Raw genomic sequence first — 10,427 nt, 5'->3', positions numbered from 1 at the left:
CATGCCCAAACAAGTAGTGGTAGTAGGTGATGATCCAGGATTCATGTGCATAGAGATAACTGAATTCATAGGACCCAGGATCATTGAGAGACTAGAGGGAACAGGGACCAGGACAGAGCACTGGGAGACACTCCCTCTTAGGGGGTGAGATGGGAATGATGATTCAGCAAATGTGTCCAAAAAGGGTGGCCAGACAGGTAGGAAGAGAATCAAGAGAAACAAGTATTACAAAAATCCAGGCAGGAGAGTTTTCAGGGTCAAATGCTTCAGTGACTGAGAAGGATGAAGCCTGAGTAATGCCCTTCCATTTAGCAATTAAGATTTCATCTGTAACTTTGGAGGAAAAAAACCCCATCAATCTCATGGGTTCATCTTCCTGTTAATCATCCTGTCACACGCACATATACAGATCTGATCCTTCTCCTGAATCCCACTGCCAGCAACACACCTCTACCCAAACGTGCTGTTGGTACTATAGATCCAACTCATCACTTCTCCCCGGAATTCATGCCCCACTCCAATTTTCCTTCTCTCTACGGTTCTACCAGTCACCCAAGTTTACAACCTTAGAGTTACCTTTAATTATTTCTTCTCTTTATCTTCTGTGTCCTATAAGTTACCAAATTTCCTTAATTCCACCTCCACAGTCTCTGGCTCTTCCTTCAACTCTCCACTTACATGACTATCATTCTAGTATACCTCTTCTTTGGACTATTGTAAAAATCTACTAATTGATTTCCCCTGTTAGAGTCTTGCCCCTTTCTGGTGAATTCTTTATACAGCTGCCAAGAATAACTTTCAAAAGGCACTGTTCTCATCATTTGTCTCTCCTACTGTCTTCCCCTTCTTACACTAACCTGTGTTCAGGCTTTCTGCTTTTTCCTCCCCGGAGTAACCGATGATTTGGAAACTTTCCCCAAAGACAAGACCTTATGAAAAAATGCTCTAAATTACTACTGATTAGGGAAATGCAAACTAAAACAATTCTGAGATATCATCTCACACCCACTAGATTGGGTAAAATGACAAAAGGGCAAAATGACAAATGTTGAAAGGGATGTGGAAAAGTGAGGACACTAATACACTGTTGGTAGAACTGTGAGTAATCTTATAAAACCAAAATCCCCAAACATAAGCCCAAATAAACAACTGGAAAATCATCTGTGTTCACTTGCATTCTGATTCATTCTTTGTCATAAGTCCCTCAGAATTATCCTGGATCACTGTATTGTCTAGAATAGCTATGTCTGTCACAGTTGATCATTCCACAATATTGCAGTTATTGTTTACAGTGTTTTCCTGGTTCTGCTTATTTCATCCTGAATCAGTTTGCATAGGTCTTTTCAGCTCTTTCTGAAACTATCTGGTTCATCATCCCTTACAGCACAATAGTATTCCATCACCATCATATACCACAGTTTATTTAGCCATTCCCCAACCGATGGACATCCCTTTGGTTTCCAGTTCTTTGCCATCACATAAAGTGCTGCTTTAAATAATTTTGTACAAGAAGGCCCTTTCCTATTTTTTTTTAAATCTCTAGGGGACACAGACCTAATAGTGGTATTACGGGATCAAAGGATATGTGTAGTCTTATAGTCCTTTAGGCATAGCTCCAAATTGCCCTCTAGAATGGCTATAACCCAACCATTTTGGAGAGCAATTTGAAATTACAGCCAGAGAGTTATAAAACTACATATCCTTAGATTCAGGGAGATCAGGGATAAAAGAAAAAGTATATGTTCCAACATAATTATAGCAGATCTCTTTGTGGTGGCAAAAAACTAGAAATTGAGGGAATATCCATCAATTGGAGAATAGCTGAAAAAATGATGGTAAATGATTGGGATGGAATACTACTGTGATGTAAGAACAATGAGGAGATTAATTTAATTTTTACTAATTTACCTTCTGTCTTAGAATCAACACTGTGATTAAAAAAAAAAAGAATCAACACTGTGTATTGGTTCCAAGGCAGAAGAATGGTATGGACTAGGCAATGGAGGTTAAGTGACTTGCCCAGGGTCACACAGCTGGGAAGTGTCTGAGGTCAGATTTGAACCCAGGCCCTCCCATTTCTAGGCCTGACTCTCAATCCACTGAGATACCCAGCTGCCCCCCTGTCTAATCAGGTTTTAGATATATACTGTTAATTATTTTTAGGAAAGGGGGATGGGTCCTGGGACTTTCCTTCTATCTTCCCCTTAAACCTGAGTGTTCTCGGATTCTGGCTTTTCGGGGGGGGGGGTGTACCTTTTGAATTGAGTCCAGCAGGAGGGTTCCTTGGCTCTGACTTGTTGTTGGGTTTTATTTTTAGTCCCCTAGGAGCATTCAGTTTGTGATCGGTAAGGAAGGGTTTTCAGAGGTCTGAACTTCTGCTCCTTCTATGTGGCCATCTTGGCTCCACCTCCAAAGGTTTCACTCTTTGATTACAAGGCCCTCACCCCCCCCCCCCCCCCTTCACACCTTCATAAAGATTCTTGGACAGTTTTTTGGGATCCCCTATGCTGTTAGGGGTAGTCACCCAAAGCATAGCATGGTTGAGTTCCATTTTTTATATATTGTTGTTGGGCATTTTGTTGGGTATTATCATTTTCCTCATTTGGAGCACTGTCATTATTTTGATTGGCATTACGGTTCCTATAGTTATTATTCCTAAAGTTGTTATTATTTGTTTTTTTTCCATAGCCAGTTCCTACAGACCATCATTGCATGGCCTTTCTTCCCACAGAAAAGGCATGTTAATGATTTATCTGTGGATTCCTGCAAAGGGGCTATGGTCCCTCCCTTATTTTTCAATTGTCCATTTAACATTTCAATTTCTTTTCTTAAGTCTTCCACTGAGGTATTGTGTGTCTCAGGTCTTTTTGCACGACCCTTATAGACACAGGTCGCTACTTTCCTCAGTTCTTTGAGGTCCATAGAATCCCAATCAGGACAGCTAGTTTTAAAGTAGTCTTTTACCACTGAACAACAATTCTTAATGAATTGCCTGCATAGTTGTCTAATGTCCCTTTCTCTGGTCAAATCAAGGTCCATGTATGTATTTCCTACATCAATAAGTCTGTCCATAAATTGGGAGGGGGTCTTATCAATTTCCTGTCGGGACAGTTCAAATTTTTCCCCATGTTTCAGGTCTATTAGAGCAATCTCTCATGGCTTACAATAATGCTTCTCTGGTCAGGGTTAGTTTTGTGTGATCTGGTGCAACATTGGGGTTCCAGTGTGGATCTGCAGTTGGTCAATGGTGTGCTCTTTTACCTTTCTTCTGATTAGCCAGAGAGATGACATTTTTTTCTCTCTTTGTCAGAAATTTATCTAACAAATTTTCAACATCCTTGCAAGAGGGGTCAAAGGTTCTGAATATATTCTCTAATTTTTGTATAATTAATATTGGTTCTGCCTCAAATGATGGAACATTTAACTTGAATTTATCTAAATCGTCAGGGTTAAAAGGTGTCAGGGCAAGGGAGTTGGGGATGGAAGCATGGGTGGGGGGGAAGGACTGAGGGGATGGGGTAGGAGGCATAGGTGGGGGCGGGGCTGAGGGCATGGGTAGGAGAGGGTTGGTTAGGAGTGGGAGGTTCTAGGGCTGAGGGGGTGGGAAGAGAAGTGAGTTGGTTAGGAGTGGAGGAGCCAGTTGGTCAGGAGTGGGAGCCAAGGGGGCAGGGGGAGAAGTGGGTTGGTTAGGAGTGGGGGATGCTATTTGAGAACTAGGAGCCAAATTGTGTAGGGCAGGGTGGGACAGGGAATCTGATAATGATGGAGTATGGAGAGATAAATCACTCCTATTACAGGATGCCCTTAAGTCTCTTTTAGTTCTTTGTATAGAAGCTATGATCTCCCCCATATTTTCCTCTAGAAGCTCAAGCTGAGTATTTAGTTCCTCATATTGTTGAGTAGTAGAAGGAACAATTGTTTGGTTTGGTCATAAAACATGTTCTTTAGGAGGAGACTGACATAATCCTATTTGTTTTTCCAGCTTATGCATGGTATTTTCCAAGGCTCTCTTAAAGAAAATTAGATACAATATTACAGCTCCAACAATTACAATCCCAAGGAGGAGTATTGCAGAGATCAGGTATAGTCATAAATCCTCTGGGATGAGCCATTTTAGAGAGACAAGGAATAGTACATTTACAGATTTGGTCATGGAGGTCATGGAGGTCATAAGAAAATTCTTTTTTTTTTTTTTAAACCCTTACCTTCTGTCTTGGAGTCAATACTGTGTATTGGCTCCAAGGCAGAAGAGTGGTAAGGGCTAGGCAATGGGGGTCAAGTGACTTGCCCAGGGTCACACAGCTGGGAAGTGTCTGAGGCCAGATTTTAACCTAGGACCTCCTGTCTCTAAGCCTGGCTCTCAATCCACTGAGCTACCCAGAGGCCCCCTATAAGCCAATTCTTAAGTAGACCATGCATCGGCTGTTACCACATTTTTCTAAAGTCAATCACTAAGTTGCCTGTAACTTTTGCTCCTTGTCAGTAGATGGCTCTCCTTACTGCCAAGGGTCTTATTTTGTTGTAAATTCTCCTTTTCTTTCTTTTTGTTTAGGCTTTAGAATTTTGGGGTATGAATCTATCCAGTTCTTCAGTGTATAAGGAAGACAAAAAGTAGTCTTTTTCCTGGGACTGAGGCTCTCTTTAAAAGTTTGGGAGGGGTCACAAGTAAGAAGGTAGTCAAAACAAAGCCTTGTGCCTAAGGCTAAGACTCCTTTTAAAAGTAAGTTTGGGAGAGGTCACAAGTGATCTTCCCTTATCCCTTAAGCTAAAACTGCTAGGACCATGTGCTATCCTCTTTTGAGCAAAGCCCACTTAAATTTTTAAAACTAGAGAGGTTGAAAAGCAGGAAAATGGGCTTTAAGTTGGCTCACTACCTTTACTCTGTTAATCTAGCCGTTTTTGTTGAGAGAGATTAAAGCAAGGGCTCCTTTTCCCAGAGTTTCCTTACTGCTAATCAGCAAGGGTCAGATAATTAGATTCTTCCCTTCCCCCCAGTCACACAACTGGGCAGTATCTGAGGTCAGATTTGAATCTAGGACCTTCCGTCTCTAGGCCTGGCTCTCCCCAGCTGTCCCTTAAGGTTAAAAAGAAAAAAACTGCTGTTTTCAATTTAACTTAAGGAGAAAAGAGAAGAGAAAAAAATTGTTTTATACTCACCTGTTCTAGCAGCTGTATCTTTAAGCCAAGTTAGCTAGCTGTTAAAAGGACTGACTGAGTGAGGAGGAAAGTAGAGTAAGAGGCAAGAAAATTCAGGAAATTTTTGAGGGCACTCGTCACAACCTACGTGGTCAGCCAAACTGTTAGGTTAATTTAGGGGGTTGAGACTGAATATAATAATTATTGGTCGCCAAGTAAATGAAACACTCAAGTCAGAATGGAATTTTATGGTGATTTAATTACAACAGGAGGAAGAAATTAAGAGACGGAGAGAGAGAGAGAGGGAAAGAAGGAAAGGTGTTTAACTCAAAACCACTCTGGCTCAGGCTGAGCCAAGGCGGGAGTTTAAGGCCTTGGAGAGCAAAGGCAGACAAGGGAGTCAGTCCTTATCATTCACGTGACTGATCTGAAGGAAAGCTGTCTGCGGGGCTCCTCTAAGCTCGAGCTCCAGGATCAAACTGGAGTCTAGCCTTCTCCACAGTGTAAAATGGAGATTTGAACCCCAGACTTCAATTCCCAGAAGTCCTTTGAAGTCACTAGAATGTCCTGTAATCTCCCTGAGTCCTCACCTGAGTGTGAGAACACAATGGGTATTTAAACTTGACTACCACCTACCTGCTCTCTCTCCCTGCTTCTATTTCTAAGCACACGCATCTCTCAAGATGTAGAGTAAGTGGTTGTGAATGGGCTCTGGGCCTAGGCATGTGCTTTTCTTATTTTGTATTTTCTTTATTTCTTAATTTTTAATAAACCTCATAAAAATATAATACTTTTAGCAGAGAAACTAATTTTAACAACAGGAAGTGATGAGAACTCCAAAGGCAGTTCTCTACCTCACTTCCTGCATCTCACATATGCCAATGGTGGCTCAAGCTTGGCTTAGGGCAGCCCAGGGGGGCAGTCAGTTGTTTCTGATTTGTTAATTGCTAGCACATGCCTGTGTAGTGTGGGTGTGCACATTCCTGGGTGCTAGACCAAGCAAGATGGAGAGAATTTAAAAAATCACAGTGGGCAAAGGTTTAAAAAATGTGTCAGTAATAGGGGGCAGCTAGGTAGCTCAGTGGATTGAGAGCCAGGCCTAGAGATGGGAGGTCCTAGGTTCAAATCTGGCCTCAGACACTTGCCAGCTGTGTGACCTTGGGCAAGTCACTTAACCCCCATTGCCTAGCCCTTACCACTCTTCTGCCTTGGAACCAATATACAGTATTGACTCCAAGATGGAAGGTGAGGGTTTAAAAAAACAAAAAAGTGTCAGTAATAAACCCCTCCTACACTGAGGTCTTTGAGAGCAGACATGGTCTTATTTTTGCCTTTTATGTTTCTAGAGCCTAACATGGTGCCTGGCATAGAAGTGCTTATTAATTTATTATTTGTAGAATATAAAAATTTATACTTATATGAAACATTATATTTATACTTATAAATATTCTATAATATAAAATATTATATTTAATACTTATAGAAAATCTTTCTAAAATATAAATTGTAATAAATTTAATTAATTAATAAGGCTTGGAGGCCTGCAGTACCAACAATGACCACAGGATGGAAGCATTGGAACAGAATCTCTGAGTTAGGTCTATTTCACCATCAATATTGACTGTAGACAGGAGGTGTAGCTAAGGGTCAATAGCTAACACTTTTGTTGTTGTTTAAGGTTTACAAAGCATCTTATTTATGTCATTTCATTTGAAGCTTACAGACAATCCTGAGAGTTTGTCAATAACACTATAGGTACATTATCTCCATTTTACAGATGGGGAAACTGGGTCTCAGAAATGAGATGATTTTCTTCTGTTTGGTTACTGGTCCATGAGCCCTGATCAGCTTCCTGGATCAAGGAAGCTTCTCTCTCCTTCCCAAGGTCTCTAATGAGGATATTTCTGTAAGATGAAGGATGAGATTGCCTGGCAGTGGGAAGGGATCTAGAAGGGGAATGTGGGAAGGGTCTTGTGTTCTTTGGCCGCTGCTGGCATCTTCATCAAGCCTAGAAGCCTCCAGGTCCAATCAGTAGATCAATAAACATTTATTAAGTAACTATTCACTATGCTAAGTGCTTGGGGTATAAAGAAAGGCAAAGGACAGTCTTTGAAGAGCTTGCAAACCAATGGAGGCGACAATAGATGAACCACAACAAAGGAGTGCGCTATATACAGGAGAAATAGGAAATAAACACTGAGAAGGTACTAGAATTTGAAGTATGCAAAAGTTTGCCTGTAAAAGGTAGTATTTTAACTGGAACTTGAAACAAGGCAGGAAGGGGATCAGATAATTATTACTGAGAACAAACTCCCAGGTCTGAAATAGTTTTAGAAATTTAGACATTTATTTGGTCATTTGGTAGAGGAAAGTGAGCTGGAAACAGTGTGGTTCCATTTTTGTCTAGGCTCTGGGAACCTGTATGGGAAGTCTCTATTGTACATAGAATTTATTTTATTTTATTTTTTGTTAAAAACCCTTATCTTCCATCTTAGAATCAACATTGTGTATTGGTTCTAAGGCAGAAGAGTGGGAAGGACTACATAATAGGGGTCGAGTGACTTGCTCAGGGTCACACAGCTAGGAAGTGTTTGAGGCCAGACTGGAACCCAGGACCTCCTGTCTCTAAACCTGGCTTTCAATCCACTGAACCACCCAACTGTCCCCTATCTATAGAATTTAGAAAATACTTGCACACAGCTAAGTGGCACAGCAGATAGAGTGCCCAGCCTGAAGTCAGAAAGACTCTCTAAATCTGGCCTCAGACACCTAGTAGTTGGAAAAAAAAAAAGAAATTAGGTGATTTATCCATGATCACTTTTCTAGTAATTGTCAAAAAACAAGATTCACACAGCACATCGCCAGCTCAATGTTCTCTGGGCTCATTTGATTCAATTCCATAAACATTTATTGATTACTTTCATTTATTTAAAACATGGCATTTAGTATTTAGTAGCCTCAATCATTTTTCAATTCAAATTTTACTTTTATGTCCTAGATCTGTAATTTCATTAGAATGGGAACTCCCAATGAGGAAATCTCTTATTTACTATACATTTTATATATTTCATTAAATTGAGGATAGGGTTTATTCAGGAAATCAAATAAGTGACCCCACCCCATTAAAAGTGATAAGGCCTTAATACCTTAAGGAGGTAAAAACAAGTCTTAATCCATCTCAGTTATAGACTTTAGTTTCAATCAATCAGCGAATCATAGATTTTAGACTAAGTGGAAAAAGTCCTCCAAATAAGAATGGCTGTATATTAATTGTGTTCAAAGTGATAGAAGAAACTTGGTCATGTTCTTTGAGTTCTCTATACAATAACAAGCTAGGTTAGGGCCAAGATTATTCTAGAGTTTGGAGTGAATGTGTCAGTGAATGTGGCATTTCCAGTAAAAACAAAACAAAACAATTTTGGCCTTGTCCTAGATCTGTGTCTGAAGTCCCCTTTTGGACAATAGGAGGATCTTGCAAACTCTGAAGGGTTTGCTGGATTTGAGGCTTCCTCTATTCCTATCAGTGTTAGTGGCATCCTTGGATCAGCTGATGGCAATGTCTGCATTTCCAGCCAAGGATGCTGATTTAAAGCTTTAAAGGATGAATATGGGACACTGTGTTTAAGGGGAACTTCTTGAACAAATTGTGAAAGCGAGAAAAAAGACTTGCAGTAACTAGAAGCTGTGAGTTACCCTTTTGATACATGCTCTCCAGGTTGGAGCCCACTTTCTCCTAGACTCTGGTAATGAGCAAAAGATGAAATGACTGGGGAAACAAAGGTTTGATCTTCTGAGAATATCAATTTTTTAAGCAATGCATGCCAATTGCCCAACAAATCAGGACCAAGTCCCTTCCTCAGTTTAGGACTCAATTCTGAATATGGAGGAGACAGGCTTTTATACATTAAAAACAATTAATCAAATAAGGCCCATTAATTAAAAGGAAATAATACAATGTTAGGTAATCTGATTTCTTTTCTTTTTTTTTTTTAAACCAATACTCTGTATTGGCTCCAAGGCAGAAGAATGGTAAGGGCTAGGCAATGGGGGTCAAGTGACTTGCCCAAGGTCACACAGCTAGGAAGTGTCTGATGTCAGATTTGAACCCAGGACCTCCTGTCTCTAGGCCTGACTCTCAATCCACTGAGCTATCTAGCTGCCCCTGGTAATCTGATTTCTAATTGGATGAAAAATTAGACTTTCTGAACTCAGATTTGAACCCAGGACCTCCTGTCTCTAGGCCTGACTCTCAATCCACTGAGCTATCTAGCTGCCCCTGGTAATCTGATTTCTAATTGGATGAAAAATTAGACTTTCTGAACTCTATCCACATCCAGAGGAAGAACTGTGGGAGTAGAAACACAGAAGAAAAATAACTGCTTGATCCCATGGGTCGATGGGGATATGACTGGGGATGTAGACTCTAAATGATCACCCTAGTGCAAATATCAATAATGCAGAAATAGATCTTGATCAATGACACATGTAAAACCCAGTGGAACTGCACATCATCTGGGGGGAGGGAAAAAACTTGAATCATGTAACCATGGAAAAATATTCTAAATTAATTAATTAAAACATTTTAAAGACAAAATAAAAGATTAGACTTTCTAAGTTGAGAGGAAGAGAATGAACAGGTCTGAATTCAGGAAAAGACATGTTCCATTCCCCTCCCCGCCCCCCGCCAGTATCTGTAAGCAATCAAAGGAACATGGAAACAATAATTAATTGATCAGCATTGGAACAGTTTTCAGATAACATATGGTTTGCTTGAGATGTACAACTGTGAGAAAACTCCTTGCATCCATCCTAGGATCTGCCTGGTTTCTAGTCAGTATTACCTGGGTCCTTAGGTAAGAGTGTAAACAGCAGGTACAGGCAGTCCAGTTTCCCAGACAAGCAGGGCTAGACTTTCTCCCAGTTCCTATAATTGAATAAACTTTTCTCACAAGACAGGATTTGGACTAGGACCATAATTAAATAGAAAGGGAACTGAGCTAGTTCCAGAATTGAGTTACAAGATGGAATCAGTGTGGTTCACTCAATTCCCACAATTAACTACTTATCCTAATCCCCTCCATTTTCCATTTTCCTCTCACTGTGTATGTACTCATGGAAGGATATGCCATGACTTTTGGGATAATGTTTTATGCTAACTCTTCTTACTCTATTACTTTAGCAAATACTTCTTGCTAAAAATTAATTGAGTTGTCTGTCTAAATGAATAATATTCAACTGATAACTTTGCAGGGAAAACACTCTAGTGGGAACTTGTAAGCACCAGAGAACAA

Source organism: Monodelphis domestica, chromosome 1, assembly GCF_027887165.1.
Source record: "Monodelphis domestica isolate mMonDom1 chromosome 1, mMonDom1.pri, whole genome shotgun sequence".
Taxonomy (NCBI): domain Eukaryota; kingdom Metazoa; phylum Chordata; class Mammalia; order Didelphimorphia; family Didelphidae; genus Monodelphis; species Monodelphis domestica.
Note: the sequence above shows the minus strand (reverse complement) of the source record.